At 31.1% G+C, this 17,019-nt stretch overlaps 1 protein-coding gene across 3 annotated transcripts in view; it reads left to right on the top strand.

The window, feature by feature from the left end:
• The window catches only part of LOC118190682 (protein trachealess-like), a 386,424-nt gene that overhangs the window by 254,111 nt on the left and 115,294 nt on the right, over nt 1–17,019 (top strand). Inside the window, exon 1 of one of the 3 annotated variants that reach the window (XM_035361442.2) lies at nt 7,296–7,433. The exons of the other annotated variants lie outside the window; for them this stretch is intronic. The gene's annotated coding sequence lies outside the window, so the exon portion shown is untranslated. Of the gene's footprint in view, nt 1–7,295; nt 7,434–17,019 lie in introns of those variants that run through there. 3 annotated transcript variants of the gene reach the window in all.

The following is a 17,019-nucleotide window of genomic DNA, read 5'->3' as shown; positions in this document are numbered from 1 at the left end:
TGTAATTAATAACAGGTTTCTAATTTTTATCTTTTAGAATAAATGTTAAGTAACCTGACTCATTAATACTTTTTAATTAAAGTTTACTTTAGTATAGAGGTTATAGTCATATCTTATAGTCATCTGTATATTAGTTGCCAATTTCTATCATACTGTTAGCTTTACGGTCAGTGTGTGTTTCAACTGTTACTTTAGAGTTACTTAAAAGTTATTCTTGTATCTTAGTTCAATATAACAATTAGCAGACCCAGCTTCAGTATTTTCGATGGCGCAGGTAACCAGTAAATTTGGTTCCCGGTATAAATTAAATATATTAATAATTCGAAGCGAAATATACTTTTATTTAGTTTCCGTTTGAGAGAACGACTTAGCTAGTGCCCTTGAAAATAGGCTTCCGAGGCTGCTATCTGTATTCTCCTATGCCTGAACCTGGACCTTGTAATTAGTATAAACGATGTTTGATTATCCTCACTCGACTGCTATTTAAAGTTTGGATGCTTCTAATTTCATTATTTGTGCTTAGGATAAGTATACCGAATCTGTGAACTATTATTCTTGGTTACCCAAATAGTTAAAAATAGTTAACTGCTCTTGATTTAAATTATAGCGTTCCTTTTTAAAATCTTGTTTTCTCTGGATTTAATAATTATGATTCTAATGAGTAAAATTGAGGTAAATCTGTTGCTATTTTCGTTTCTGTTGCCCAGGCAAGAGAATAATGAAATGCTATTTCTTATGCTCTCATCTGAATATAGTTCCATCGAAAAACTTTTATAGTGGTGAGACGTGACGGTGGGATAATAACGATGGGGATGAAACATGATAAATCCCCATGATTAATGGGATGGGGGTAAATAGATTATTTACCCTCTAATTTTGATTGAGAGCATTCCGGGGGAACGAAATACAGATATCTTATACCTTCTTTTCGTGTCACCAATTTCTCTAGAAAGCCTTTAGGACGAGAGTGTTAAGAAAACAAAATATGTACATAAACATACTAGAAAATTACAAATACTCGTGTTTTTCGCTGAAACGAGCCTAAACCAAAGATGTGGCTTTATTAACCAACACACATGTTAGATAGAAGATAATATCCTATTATACTATTGTATTAAATTTTAAACTCTCTTTGGATTTACTTAAGTGGCAGTGGAATATATTGTCTCTCGTGCATCGAAATAAAAAGCGCTTTAAAATTTATTCTTTGCTTCCCCATTTTATCATTCTCCTATTTTTTTCAATAAAAATGCCCAAATTATTTCTTAAATTCTAAAAGCAATTATAGAATATTTAATTGAATTTCGTACATAGTAAAAATATTTTATATTTGAATGTTAAGTTTCGCATTATTTTTAGTCCAAAAGGGCGTTAGTCTGAATGGGTTATTAGTTCCTAAACGGGATTTTGCGTCTTCCACTATAAACGATCGTATCACTTTCCAAATTGTTGCCACCAAATATTATATCGCCATGTGTTGTTTTTAAAGAAATTAAATAATGATGAGTCTCTGCATGTGAGTGATTTTAGCGAGGTCTCTCGTAACGAGTTTTAAACTCGTAATAAAAAATAAAATTATAAAAAGATTACCTCCCGTAAGACAAAAATTCAAAATTTATTTCATAGGTTGCGTATTTAAGTTCAAAATATTTTAATATCATTTTCAACTTTCCTAGAAGAATCGGTTAATTAAATTAGAATAATTCGAGGAAATAAGTTGAAATGAAGGGCAGCAAAAAATATGTATAATTTCATAGGCCACACAACTAAGTCATGTGATGTCCACATGAAATTTTGTATTACATTTTGTCACCTTTTAAGTTAATTATCAATTATATTAAGCTGACATAAACAGGGTAAAATTATATTATTAGTTTTTGTATCCAATGTAAGTGCTCTTTTTGCTTGCAAGTAAATGCAGACATACTCAATGGTGTAAAAACAAAGTGCTTTACGATGTCAATAAATATCATAAGTAAGAGACTTGGGAGAGATCTTAAAAGCTTAAACATGTGAACCGTAGAATGGAAAACAAAAGCTTCACGAGCAGTGCTGAACAATTTTTTTTCCCATCATGCCCGAGTTGCGACGATCTCTAATAAACAATCCGGCTGTCATTCTAGTGTATTGAAAGAGCAGCATAAATATTGTGTTCTCCAGAGCGTTAGTCACATTGTGATCGCCCTGCTCGTAACTCAGCTTTAAGTCCAATTGAAAGTCTTAACTTAATGTTTTGGTAAGTAATCTGCAACTAAGAAGTCTTCTAAATGAGCCTTTTGCTTTTTTGAGTCGTTGATTTTTTCTTTCTTTAATAGCCTTCGGTCACCGACGTTACTTCGCAATCTGCAGTTTCTTAAAAGTTATGTCTTCATGAGTTTGCTTTCATTTTTTTGACTGTAATATTCTTTTTATTGAAATGTAAGGAAAAACACAAATTCGGTAACTGCTTGTGCAAGGATTTATTTTAATTTCCCAATCATTATTTTTATTTTTAAATTAAGTTAATTTATATATTTATTAATTTCCTTTACTCTGTTGTTTCCCACCTACGATTCCCTACCAGAATAAGTTTTCAGGATCGCGATTTATGTAAATGAGGTAGAAATCAGTACTTAAGTTGAAGTCCTGGTCGCTTCCGTAGAAAAGTTTAGAAGTTCCTAGTAGAGCATGTTCTGCGTACGTCGTTGCTTACGAATTTTCGGCCGTATTGTTACACGCCTGCTAACTCTGTTAGTTATTTCTATGCAGCTTCGGCTGGTTTTAGTTTAGTTGATATTATGTTGATTCTTATTCTTTGTCTTATGTTAAAGACCAAGTGGAGGCTAAGCCGAGAAGCCACGTGTTTAGATTTTATTCGGGAGTTCTTAAAACCATCTCTAAATAGCACGCTTAAGAACAATAAGTGATTTTTCATTCAAATGACTTACTCTTTTCTCGTGAACAAAATGTTCTCCAAATAATATATTTATCCAGCAACTTAGAAGCTCAAAAAGTAAGTTACGTTAAAATTCCTGATTAAAAGTTAAATTTTTTAGAAAAAAGTTAGGCACCAAATATTTATAATTCTCTCTCTTAAATTCTCACGTGCACAGAATTTTAATATTTTTACACTTGTGTTTTTGGCCCATAGGGTCGTTAGACCCGAACGGCTATATCTCGAAACGGCATTTTGCGTCGTTTCACTTTCTGCGTTGATTCACGTTTCAAGCTCTTACCACCAAATATTATCACCTTGTAAAACATTGGCGGTACACTCAGGTTATCACCATGTATTATATTTAAAGAAATTAAATAATGAAGAATCTGCATGAATGCCTGAATTTTTCTCGCATTGTGAAAAACAACGATACCTAGAGCCATAAAATTCTGAATAACGTAGTGCTCCAACCAAACATGGGCACTTATAAGGCTGAATTTTGAATTTCGAATTTGTTTTATTATCGATTTCAAATTTTGTAAAACTTTAACGAATTTTTGATTAACAAACTCAACAATTTCAAAGCGAGCAATGCAACACTGTACGAAAAAAAAAACAGCGCGCGAGATTGTGTATCGAAAATTGTAAAGATATGCTGTTTCGCCATTTTTTAAATATTTTGTGATATTGCTGTTGAATTTAATTTTATGTGATTTAAGTGCGCAGAATATCGTGTTTAATAAATAAAGGTAACATACAAAACGTTAAATAAACTCCCTTTTGGCCGTAATATAAAATCTAAAAGCTTTCAGACTCTTCTTTTTTTTTTTTTTTTTTCCCCTTTCCTTTCTTTCTTTTTTTTTTTTTTTTTTTTTTTTTTTTTTTTTTTTTTTTCCTTATGTTTCGGAACCCTTCACTTAACGCGAGTGGTTGTTGATTGTAAGTTTAAATCTAGTCCGGTATACCTTTCACGATAATAAAAAAATCTGATGTGTACACCACGTGACTTCTTTGTATGGAATAGTAAATTATACGCATTTTTTCTTCATTTAAACTTATTGGATTGAATTAAATCTACTTCGCCGACAGCGCATAAACCACAATAGAATAAATGCATTCTTTAAAATTCACTCTATTTGTTTACCATAGCGACACTCTGACGCTAGATTCACTTAACAGTATTATATTTCGTTCATATTATAACTCATAATGCATAAAAGTTATATCATTTAAAGAATATAATTATCTAATCGCTGCCACGTGTTCTATTCAAATACTATAATAAAGCTAGAATGATGTATAAAAGAAATTAAGCAGACAAATCAAAAAAGAAACAGTTTTTCACAGACGATTGAGTATTTCTAATTCAATTAATTCAGTTCTCACTTCGCGACAAGGCAAAAATACATAAAAACTCAAAATATCTGTATTAAAAATTACGAAGTAAATCTTAAACGCTTATTTCCTCGAAAAAATTCCAGAAAGGTGTAAGCATGATTTAATTGGCAATAATAAATGAAGGCGTTATCTTTGTTGGTGCGAAGCTAAGTTTCTCTAGATTGGCAACAAATCCACTACTCTGCTGTTTCAAATGTAAACAATCAATGGCCGCCATTAAAAAAAAAAAAAAAAAGGCTTAGCGGCACTTAAACAACTTTAAAATTGTTGATAATTCTAAAAAATATTGCACACAGATTTACTAAAGGCATAAAAACCTTAACCGGAAGATAAAAACAACATAATTCAATCATTTTTAAAGCAAAAAATGTACAATTTACAAACATATACGAGTAAAGAAACTGAGATCACTGAGCCGGGTAACAGAGTGGATATATATATAAATATATTTATATACGTTTGGTGCGGCCGATTGCAGCCGAAATACAAGGTGCATATTTACTTGTTATAGCAGTCCTATATACAAAATTTCAACGTTCTGAGGCTACTTGTTTTTGAGTTATGCGAGATACGTACATAAGTTCGTACAGACGCCACGAAAAATTCTCTTCAGAATTAATTTTAAAGCAGTTTTATAATTTTTTTGGAGGAAACGAGTCTTTTATTCTGTCCTTACGTACAGGTATCGTATAGGTAAAACATCGTTAAATTGCATTCGATAGAGGTCAAAATGGATATTTTCGTTGAAATATGCTGCCTGATACTTTTCGCGATTACATTACTTCCTTTTTACTTCGTACAAGGAAGTAAAAATATACTGTGATTATAACCAGACGTACACGCATGCGCTTCATCGAGCAGCCTGAAAATTACGATTGTTGATATTTACGAATACTAATTTCCTAAATCAATCGTAATAGCAATTGAAGAATTTTATAGCAATTATTTATACCTAAAATTTTATTTTTATACAGTATAACTTTTATGGTGTGCCAGGCACATATAAAGGCTGTTCACACAATTTTTAGACTATTTTGCCTTGCTATAAAAAGAGATTGTCTGCTTGGAAATTAATGTTTTAGCTGAAAGATTATTTTGAAAGTATAAATTAATATTTTCTACTCTTTGACAGTTTTGCTTTCATGCAAAATGGCTCTATTAAAGAAGCAATAGATAGAAGGTTAAGTTCGTTCTTTTTCCGAAGAAAATTATTCGTATATAGCTATTAAAAACCGCTATGAAAGCCATAGTTTTTGGGTATCTAATGCTATGATAGATAATATTGTCAACAAGAAATGAAAAAATGTCAAAGTTTGACTTTAAGTGGAAAATTTGTTACAAATACATGCCCAAGGGAAAAACGGAATGTTTCGAATATTGCAAAGGTTATAATATTAAACAAAATCCGCCAGGTCAAAGAACAGTTGCAAAATCGTTAAAATGTTGGAGTTACCTGTAAACAAGAGGATTAATGCTTATATGAATCTTAATAAAGCATAATGTACATCGCCTTTCTCAACGACATATCGCCGAACGCAGAACGTGCTGCAGAATTCTTTATGAAATTATTTATCCAGGCAAAAATGAAAAACTGTCACAATAGACGAATCTTGGGTGTCTTTAAATAACTGCAATAAAAGAGGATTCATTTGTTATCATCAACGAGTATTAAGGCCATACTCTTAGTCATATCCCTAGTAAATCTCCTGATGTAGCACACATGGACTTTTGTGCTCTTGGATTTTAAAAACGCGGATTGTCCAAATGTCGACCTACAACCCTCCTTGGACTTTGGAAAGCTGTGAATGGGATACAATACCTCTTCGGATTCTACAAAAGGCTTTATTATCTTAAAAATTATGGTCTGAAAAGATAAAGAATAAGAGTTATCAAATAGAAGATTAAAAACACAAACATTTTAGGTAAAATATTTCTGTAAATACAATGAAAATGGTCTAAAAAATTGTGCGAACAGCTTCTGTATGTTTTACTTGCCAGTGGATGAAGAAGGTTGTTTGTCTGAAATTTGTGTCATTTCTCCAAGTTTAAGATAAATATGAGCCAATTTCTTGTAGAAATTCTCTTCTAAGTTATTCCGTTTAAGGTAGATAACCTTTTAACGTATTGTTGTAGTATTGTTATTGTTGTAGCAAAACAAAACAATACGTTAAAAGACCTTAAATTGTAAAGGTGTGTAATAGAAAGAAACAATGGTTGAAGAAATTAGTTGCCTGTGCTGAAATTAAAATGTCTAACAGTGGATCCGTTATGAAAGTTGCTATTTTAGAGCTTAAGTTAGCAGAGTCGACAAAGTCTTTGTCTGGGGGATTCATGCCAGTACAAACTTTCTCCCTTTGATCTCTGGAAACCATGTCCTCTTCCATAATAACCGCTATCAACGTTCTGCTCAAAGTTTATTGCGCTTGCTTTAATGTAAAACTTCATACAAGGAACCCATTTTGAACATGCTTTCAAAAGAAAAATCCTTCACAAAACAACTCACCACAAATTGCACGTCAGGGATAAAAACTAAAAAACAAAAAGCCCACTTCATCGTAACTTTGATAATTGAAACATAATAACTACGTATAAGCTCACCCTTTTTCAAGGAAGCACTCAATCCACAATGGAGAGCATATCTTTCTCTTTCAATTCCACTTTGTTCCCCACTTCCCTCAAAACCCCGAAACATACTATTATAAAGTAGTTAAGAGACGAGGGATTAAATCTCTGGGATGAGCCCGTGAGCTGCCAGGCACGACTTTTTTCCCCGCTTCTTTCCCTGCCAAAAAAATTACTGTTGTTCCCCTGTTATTGTTTTCATTCTGCCATGCTTGGGTAGGTATCGTCATAACCAGAAATGCTGCGCACATTTAATTTGACAAGGAGTGGACTTGTCTGGAGTAATTGCGATGGTGTATGTCTGAAGATATGAGTTTCGTTATCCTTTTGGCACATGGTCGGTAAAGAAAAGCCATTCTGTGAAATCAGTTACCTAGTAGCATTGGTGATTGCGTCTGGGATGCAGAGTCATTTTAAGTTATGTCCGTGATTGTGAATTTAAATGACAAATGACTGTCATCCTGTTTTTGTTGAAATTTTGCCAATTATAAAACAAGTAAGTCTTTGAATTATTTTTATAGTCAGATGAATATACATTTTCGCAGTTGTAAAATTAAAATTCGTTTATGTTATTGAACAAGCATACTTCGGAATTTTTAATATCTAAATTGCAATGAAATCCTGAATGTTTCCAAATACCGATTAACTCATATCGGAGATGTATTTCCCCAATTCATTTTTTACTTGTATAATTAAAATTGGTACGTGTGATTTTTTTAAGATGGCAGTCTTAATATATATTATAAACTATTTTTGTTTTGCTAAACGATACTTAAGAATCGGTTTGAATTTACTGCCAGTAATCCACAATTCGGTGAAGTAATAATCATCTGCTTTGATATTCAGAAAAACTGGAATATTTTGATATCTTTCAAATCTTTCCATCTTGTGAATTGTTGTTGTTATGGAATTTTTGGGATCAGAGCTATAGCTTAAAGTCTGACTGAAATCTAATAGAGTTAATGTATTATTGAAAATTACAGATCATTCCAATTTAGTGAAATTTTTATATCTTTTATATTATCTTTTTAATCTTATAAAAGCTGCGTATAGATTTATTGTGCTAAAATCTGGATTATTATATATCTTTTATTAAACGTTTAGTGCAGTGAATTTTAAAAAGACATTAGAATGCATTATATAATTAATGAAGTACATAAAAGAATTTTCTTTCTTTCTTTCTTAGAAAAGAAAAAAAAAACTTAATTTGGAATAAAACTGTTTTTATTTCCGTGCTGCTATATAAATTATATTAGACATATGTTGATCTATCTTTTTTAACACGTATATATACGTAATAATGCTAGAAGTTCCTAATGTACTGTTAGATAAACCCTAAATTATATCCATTATTAAGAAATTTTAACAGACTTTCTACTTTACTTATTCCTCGTTGTTTTAAAAACAATATAAGAGCTGCTACAATTAATCTTATACAGTATTATTATATTAATCTTATACACCTACAATTAATCTTATACAGTAGAGTATCTTCCTATGATAATTTTACAAAATATGTACTCTTTCTGACACGAATTTTAATACTAAAAAATATTTACGTTTATGCTGTTTCTGATAAAACACAGATAACTCAAAGTTCCTTCCAAATCATGTAGAAATAAAAATATAACATCCCAAGACGTTTTAGCGAAATGTGTAGAACTTTTAATGATTGTTCTACGGTTGTTTAAATTACCTTACGTTTCCGACTTGTTTATTGGAATGATAGAAACGTATTTTTCATATCTTTTAAAGTTCCGAATTTCTTTAAACATTCTTTCTCCAAGGTTCATTGGAGAATTAAAAATTTTATTATGCTTACTAAAATTAGGTCATCAAATGTGAACTAATGACTAATGATCTTATTATACGTAGCATTACAGATATCGAGAACTGTTTCAGAATTCCGATACTTATCTGGAAATTAAAGAGCCTTATAATTAAGTCTTCATGTAAATTGTTTAAATCTGAGGAATTAGAAAATCAATTACATATGTTAGATAAAAAGAGTATTATCTTTTAAATTCTGTAATTAGGAATCATTTGTTATTTTTACTATTATCGTTATAATTAAATGCACAAACTTTATTAAAATTTTGTAAACTGAAAGTTTGTCCTGACATTACGATCACAGAATACTTTTAGAATTATGAAACTGTAATTACAAAAGTGTAATTATAATGCATTAAGTATTAACTTTCTATTCTTTGATTGCGCTATATCCGGTTTCTTGTCATGAAATTGAAATTTTTGCTTCATTAAAATTACCTTTATGATGACTTAATCATTTAATTTTTGTATAAAAATGTAGTCAAAATTTATTAAAGTTTCACCCGTTAGGGATTTCCAAAAGTATTGTCGCAGCTTATTCTGTTTAAAAATAGTATACCAAGAGGTTTAAGATAGAACAGTTGTTTCTCGTTGCTTTTTAAGTAATATCTTTATTATGTTCTTTACAAAACTATATACAACTTGTATAATTTAGCTACCAGTTCAACTGAAATTTGATTCCCTGAAGACTAGACAGTAAAGCTGCTTAGTGAATTTTCACTTTTGTTGAACATCTACATTTCAACTGAGGATAAAAATATCCACTTAAAGTATAACGGGAAAATAAAACATTTATTGAACACTATTATCTTATAGATTACAATTAATATCTACCTTTTTTATTAGTTATAAAACAGTTCAATGGAAACAAACTTCTTACGAAAAAAACGGTTATTCACTGAAGCTTCTCATATAGTGGAATGGTCCTTATATAATTTCAAGAAAACTATGATTAAAGTTTGTTTGATATTTTACAGGGTATAATGACAAATTTAATTTAGCTGGTAACCGGCTCGTAAAAACCTGAATTAAAACAAGGATAAGACAAGAATAAAATAATATTCCTATAGATATCATTCAAATATCTTATTTACATAAAGACAAACTTTTAAAATATGTACTATATGTTGGCTCATCGAGTACTAATTCTTTAGAAAATTAAACATTTCCTGTATTTTTAAGTTTTTTTTTTCAATACTCCCAGATGTTTATGAGTTTTCTGTAATGCTGCTTAATGTTTAACAGTTTGAATTTGTTAAATTATATATATATTATTATATTAAAAGCTGTGCTTAGTTCTGTTACAGACAGAACGGAAACAGTATTTAAAAAGTAAAATAAAAAAATTTTAATTTAACCTTTTCACATGCGGGTTTCATAGCAGAATCACACATATCTCAATATATAGCTTGACGTATTCTGTACAAAATATTAACTTTTTCGGAGAAAGGAGCTTGAAAATTTTCCTTACTGAGATTCGAGCAATGAATCTTCCAACTAATAGCTCAGCATGCTAACCACTTACATTACGAAAGAACGCCCAAGGGAAAGTAATAATTCCTTATAATTCAGTCTGTTAAGTTGAAGGAACAAAAGATTGATGAAAAAATAACGTTTGTATTCTGAAACTGCACTGTAATTTATGGTTAATAAGTACCGATTTTCTAGAGTTTTATATATTATATTTTTACCAAAAAATGTTTATAAATTATTACTGAAAGAAGTATATGTTTTCAGAAAGGAATATGCAAAACAGAAGTAAAATATTCTTAGCATAAACTTAGTTTACAGTAATTTCATTTTTTGTTTGTTCTATTAGATAATAAGTGTCTCGGATCTTTTCGAAGAATTTAAATTTGTATCAGTTCTTTCAAAAATACTTTTATAGTTTTCTTTCGTAATCGGAAATTAAATGATTTGGTCGTAAATCTTCGAATTTACAACTATATTTGATTTATATAACAAACATCGTGCAGAAAGAACATTCTCCTAATTATGTCTTTAATATAAACCCTATAATCGTTAATGCAACTCAGAGATATTAATAAAGGCAACACAGAAAGCATCTGCGTCGAAACACCTGCTCCGTCGCTTTTCTTGCCATCCTAGAAAGATGCGAAGCAACAGAGGTGATGATGCCATTCAGCAAAAAAAAATTAATGCTGTTAGAACAGTAGTAAAACTGAATACTATCGAACATTAATCGGAAGATAAATTTCAATTAACTTCAACTGAATAATGGAATATAAATTTCTCTTAAAACGCTGATTTTCGTGCAACTGCGTGGCAATTTTGTTGTCACTTAACTTCTATCTATTAAGTGATAATTGCTATCGACAGTTAAATGTTACATTTAACAGGTGTTTCTGTTCGTGTACTTGCACGCCATGCCATTTCTGAATTAGTTTACCGACTCCTAGTGATTTCTGTATCTCATTTAGCTACTGAATGACAGTGAAAGGGTTTTATACCCAGTATATGAGGAATAGAGAATATTCAGATTAGGTTTTCCTGACGTGTTCATAACTCAGAATTTATGATAAACAAAGTTAAAGTACGAAATTATATATCTGAATGTTTTAAATAACACCGGAGTTTATCTTTTTATTAGAAAAATAACGGGAAAATATTTCTTCTTATCTATTCAGAAGTGTATAAATACCTTGTAACACATTCTAAATGGAATGGTAAATATTAATTTGAAAGACTTCAAAATTTTGTACCTAAATTTAAATTTAATAAACTATTATTAATGTGCTACCGTTCAACAAACAAACTATTATTATAAAATGAAACAGAAGTTAAAAATTTTACGGAAATTTAGGTATAATCTAAAATTATTTTAATGTCTTAAATTGGAACTTGAAAAATCATTCTGACGTAAGAAACATGATAAATATACCTGTAAATATGTAATACCTGCAAACGTGTAAATATGTTAATACCTGCAGATTAGCAAAATACATTTACGACGCCTTATGTTATAAATCTGAGTTTAGGGATGGGGCTTGTATTTATTTTGTTCTAATTGTTGGTGTTGTTGCTAATGCTCACTTGTCTAACCTATAATCAGCCCAAACCCACGAAATTCCTCGGGGCAAGTTTACGCTTGTCAATGGCAACAGCCTTGAGCACCTTATAGGTGGCAGTACAATTTAGCTCAGTTTTGTCCCCAATTTTGATAGAGAGCAACACCGAGGGGACAGGTCCGAGGATCTCTCACCCCTCTTCCCCTACACCCTTAACCTCTCGAGAGGACTTTCTGCTCGCCGCATATTTAGACTTCCCCCATGCTGCAAGGTCAATATACATTTACAAACTTCCATTTCTTCTCTGCGATTCGAACCCGAGGCCTTCGGCATGGCAGTCAGCGACGCTAACCACTGTACCAGTTGGACGACATTTTTTCTAATTAAATACCTAAATAATCAAAGAAAATATTTTATGTGAAAACGGTTCAAAAGAGAAGCTTAAAATATTTTTACTAATATAATATGCACAAATTAGATATGAAGTTATTTTTTAAACATGATCTCCATCACGTTACAACTACTGCATACTAGTACTGCTATAGGATTTATATTCCATAGAAAAAAATCTGTGATTAATTAAGTAGGCACTGATACTCGTGTGTTTTAACTAATGGCCTAACTGTGGCCTATAATGAACTGCATGGCACTAAATATCTTCTTCAGAAATGCATTCATAAGCCTTTTATAGAGACGCACGTTGGATCCAAGACTGGCTTTTAACTAATCGATGAAATTCTACTAGTTCTCAGTATAAAAACTTAAATGAGATAACTAATCATTTCATCTCCCTACGCACATGCTTTCAGATGCTTGATTATCTTGACAGTATACTGCTGACTTTACATTTTCCATTAGCTAAACAAACTTGAACACATAAATACATCAAATTCAAAGGCACAGCGAATCTCTAGCACAAATATTTACTGTGAGGTTTTAGCTCAAAATTAGCGTCCAAATGCGATTTTGCGTTAAATCACTATAAAAGTCTGCATCACTTTTCAAATTGTTGCCATCAAATATTATCGGCTTGTATTATATTAAAAAAAATAAATAATGACGAATTTGCAATGAATGTATGCATTTTTCTCGCATTGTGAAAAAGCAACGGTACCTAGAGCCATCAAATTTTGAACAACGTAGTTCTCCACCTCAATATGGACACCTGGAAGACCGAATTTTGAATTTCGAATTTGTTTTATTGAGTATATCGTATTTTGTAAAACTCTAACGAATTTTTGATTAACAAACTCAATGATTTCATAGCGAGCAATGGCAACATTGTACGAAAAAAACGTTTTTATCTCCAGCGCGCAAGACATTTTATCGGAAATTCTAAAGATAGGCTGTTTTTAAATATTTTTAGCCCAAATGCTCTCGAAACTTGTATGTGTATGTAAATGAAAAAAAAACTCGTTTGGGCGTAATATAAAATCTGAAAGCCATCACATTTGTTTATTATTTTTTTAATTTTTCTGTTTTGCCATCAAAAAGACTTAAATTTTCAGTTATTTACATCAAATGACACCGTTCTGCAACAGTATTAACGAACCGTGAAGATTATTTGCAAATTTTCAGTTTGCCAATCTTACTGCATAAGATTTAAAACTTTTCTTTCAGACCGATAAAATGTCGATATGCAACCAGGCCTTTAAGAACAATATACGTTTTTCAATATTTTTTAACTTTACTTCGTTTTTTAGCAATTTATGTACAATATATGACATATCTGATGGACAGTTTTTGTAAAACACTTACATCTTGTATGTAAACATGTCTAAAACATTTATACCTTATATGTAATTAATAAGAGACGTTTCTAGCGCCATAAATACTGTGGATTACAAAGTAACATATTACTCATTGCTACCGGTGTTTTTTCTGTATTTTCAGTGTCTCACTTTTCTTTTTAAATTAAAGGTATAATAAAATCAATAAAATTAAAAACATAAAAAATTTATAATACATAAAGAGCGTAGTAAAAGTCAAATTTATAATAAATTTATAATACTTAAAAGTTTAGCAATTGTTGGGTTTTCTTTGATCAATCCTGTAAGTTACATTTTGTATCTGTCTCATTATATCATTTAATGAGAACAAAAAATGAATGTTAAAAGCTTCCCTTCGATGTCTTCTTTAATTATATGAGTCGTTTATGAGTAGTTCGACGTCATTAAAGCTATCAAAATTATACTAAATATTTTTATTTTTTAAAATAATCATTTATCTCGGCAAATGGCTTATCGGTGAATCATACTGTAGTAAACTGTAGTTATCGGAGGTCAGTAATTCATTTTATCAGACACATCTGATTAGATAGAAGATATAATATAGGCATAGGTATGTTATGCTTAAAACGAAATTTTAACGTAAAAAAGTAATGTTTAAATGTGGACTTTTCGAATGTAGACGCCATGTGGACTTTTCGAAGATCTTAATCTAAATTACAGTTTAGGATGATAAAAAACGAACCCACCCTTTCAATTATGGAAAACCATACGTACAGCAACCGAAGATTTTAATGATAATAATTACCCCAATTATATCCTTCCGGTGAATTTAATCCCTGACGTATGAAAAGTAATATTATGATTGCTAGAACGGATTATCTTTTTCTAACAGGAACTTTGCGGCTGTGCTTCTGTGTCGTATTTTTCAGTTTCTAACAATGGCATAAAAGCTTCCATATTGTATAATCAAATAATGCCATTTTTATGTATTTTTACAATTTTTATTTGTTTACTTTGCATTGTAATTGGACCTCGCTGTCTGTATCTGAAACTATGAATTTATAATGCGATTTTTCCGCTTTTTCTGTTATGAGCCAAAAAATCGGAGATGATTATGCAAAGGAAGTGACACACATAGAGTGATAAGTTCCTTTTTATAGAAAACTTTTCTGGTTCCTGTTTTGGCAACTGAATGTTATCAGCGGGAAAGATGTGAACGTATTTTCAGTGGACGCAGGTGAATCATCCGCTTCGTAAAGAAGCGGAGTGTAAACTTTTCAATTTTATCCATTTAAAACTGTTTTAGAAATGTGCAATTTTAGCCAGTTTCTGGAGCATTATTTATATTTTAGCACGGGCTTTAAATATTCAGAAATAGTTTATAAGTTATTTCTCCCGCCTTCTCTGACTTCGTAGTGTGGTGGTCTGCACGCTGGGCGAGTATTCCAGAGGTCCGTGGTTCGATTCCCGGCGAAGGCTTTTGTTATTTTTCACCCTGCCTGCTTTCAAAAATACCTAATGTCTCTACAAGTTTAGATGATGTGAGCGTGAAAAGAAATTATAAAAATCAACTGTCAGATATTCGTTTACGCATATGACAGTTTAAGAAAGAGCTAGAAAATTTTATTTCATCCGGATTACCAACAAATTAAGAGCATGGCTAACCATCTGCAATATAGTCATCAGCATATAGTCTAGCATCTTATGCAATTCTGTGAAAGATTTTTTTAATTGAGCACCTGATTAATTGTAATGAAAAACATCCCAATTCACAACAAAGCCATTAAAAAAAACTTCGCAATAATGCTCTTCTATACCAATGCAGAGCTTGGCCAACCATGAAAGAGTTCCCATCAAGCAACTGGCCATCACAACAATGCAGAGATTGGCCAGCACCTTCATGTAAATTTTCCAGTGTTTGACCTAACAGAAACCTTGATGAGGATGCCGTCGCATAATAGTGCCCGAATCTTTATGCAGATCCAGTTCAATCTTCATAAAGGCGATGCTACATTTATGTCACGTCACGTTATATAAGTAGAAATTTCGTCTGCTTAGCTAACCAAAGAAGAAAACTAAAAGGCCTCTTGCACAGTAGTGTCCCAGCTTAAAGGTGACTGCCCTTGGTAAAGGTTAATTTCTACAAGTTAGAAACAAATCTCCATAAGCGTTCGTACACTTTTATACCAGGACACTCTTATCCGGTTTTTCGGAAAATGGCTTAATAGCGTAAAGTTCCTGGTATCTTTATAACAGAGAACCATTTTGAGCTTTCCTGTTATAACACGTAGATTCAATCGATGCTGCCATTTGAATGATACATGTTAGATGGCAGAGAATCAATCTGAAGACAAGTGAGGTAGAACTTTTTTTCATCTGCTACGAACCAGTTAATCTTTTTGGCATAAACTAAGATATTTAAATGATCCCATTCATAGAAGTCAAGCGGTTTCAGGTGTTAACTCTGTGGGAACTACAACCTCTCCGTTGTCTTGAAAGCCAAAGATCAAAATATCTAGATACTGTATTTACTAAACACCATATACATACGAAATTTAACGAAAGTTTTATGAATGATGTGGATTTACTGAACAATGTAAAAGCACCTGTATGATTAGTGCACTAAATTCATGGAAATTCTGCCAATTTTCGAGAGTTTTTAGCCTAAATGCTCAACTGTGTATGCAATATGTGCGCAAGAAGTCGTGCAAGAATATATGGATTTTTCAGTAAAATTACTTGGTTATAAAAAAACATTTAATGGCCGTATAGAAATAACGAAATTTTGTGAAACCCACGCACTCTTTAAATATACATATTTTTTTTTTTTTTTTTTTAGTTTTATAAATACAGTTTTTTTGACATTTTTCTGAAAATAGTTTTAGAATAATAAAAAAAAGATTCAATTAGCATAAATAACAATTTCTGTTTTAAAAAATTTATGCACATTTTCATTTCGAAAGAAATTTGTACACAAACAGTGAAAACTGTACATAATCGAAAGGAATGTGTATAATCAACAGCTACAAAATATCTATTCTTTTAGGGCTTTTTATAATAAACAAAATACCACGAATCATTACGTATTTTTATTGTTATCATTATTCTTCAATTATTAATATCCTGCAATTAGTTACTTCGTAGGGTAAATGTTATTAAAAAGTATTCCTTCCTTCAATTATTGCTTTAAAAATGTACATTCTCCCTCTATATTATGAAAATATTACTCCGATGTACAATAATATATCTGATATAGGGATGGGAGTAATTTAAGCGTTTTCATCTTAATTACCGTAGATCAGGAGCAAATTCTAGAAATTCAGATGAGGGAAGTAAAAAAAAAACCGACAGTACTTCTCAAACGAAATCAGTCAGAACATTTAATATTGCAAATCAGAGTAATAATAACTAATAATACGAATGGAATTGATAAAAGGAAGAAGATTAGTATACAAATGCTAAGCCTAATATGTTATAGATGCTAAAGACAATA

This window comes from Stegodyphus dumicola, chromosome 2 (assembly GCF_044657685.1).
Source record: "Stegodyphus dumicola isolate Sdum_Otavi_A_Nest chromosome 2, ASM4465768v1".
Lineage (NCBI taxonomy): Eukaryota > Metazoa > Arthropoda > Arachnida > Araneae > Eresidae > Stegodyphus > Stegodyphus dumicola.
The sequence above is the reverse complement of the archived record's forward strand: the minus strand, read 5'-3'. Positions and strand labels throughout refer to the sequence as shown.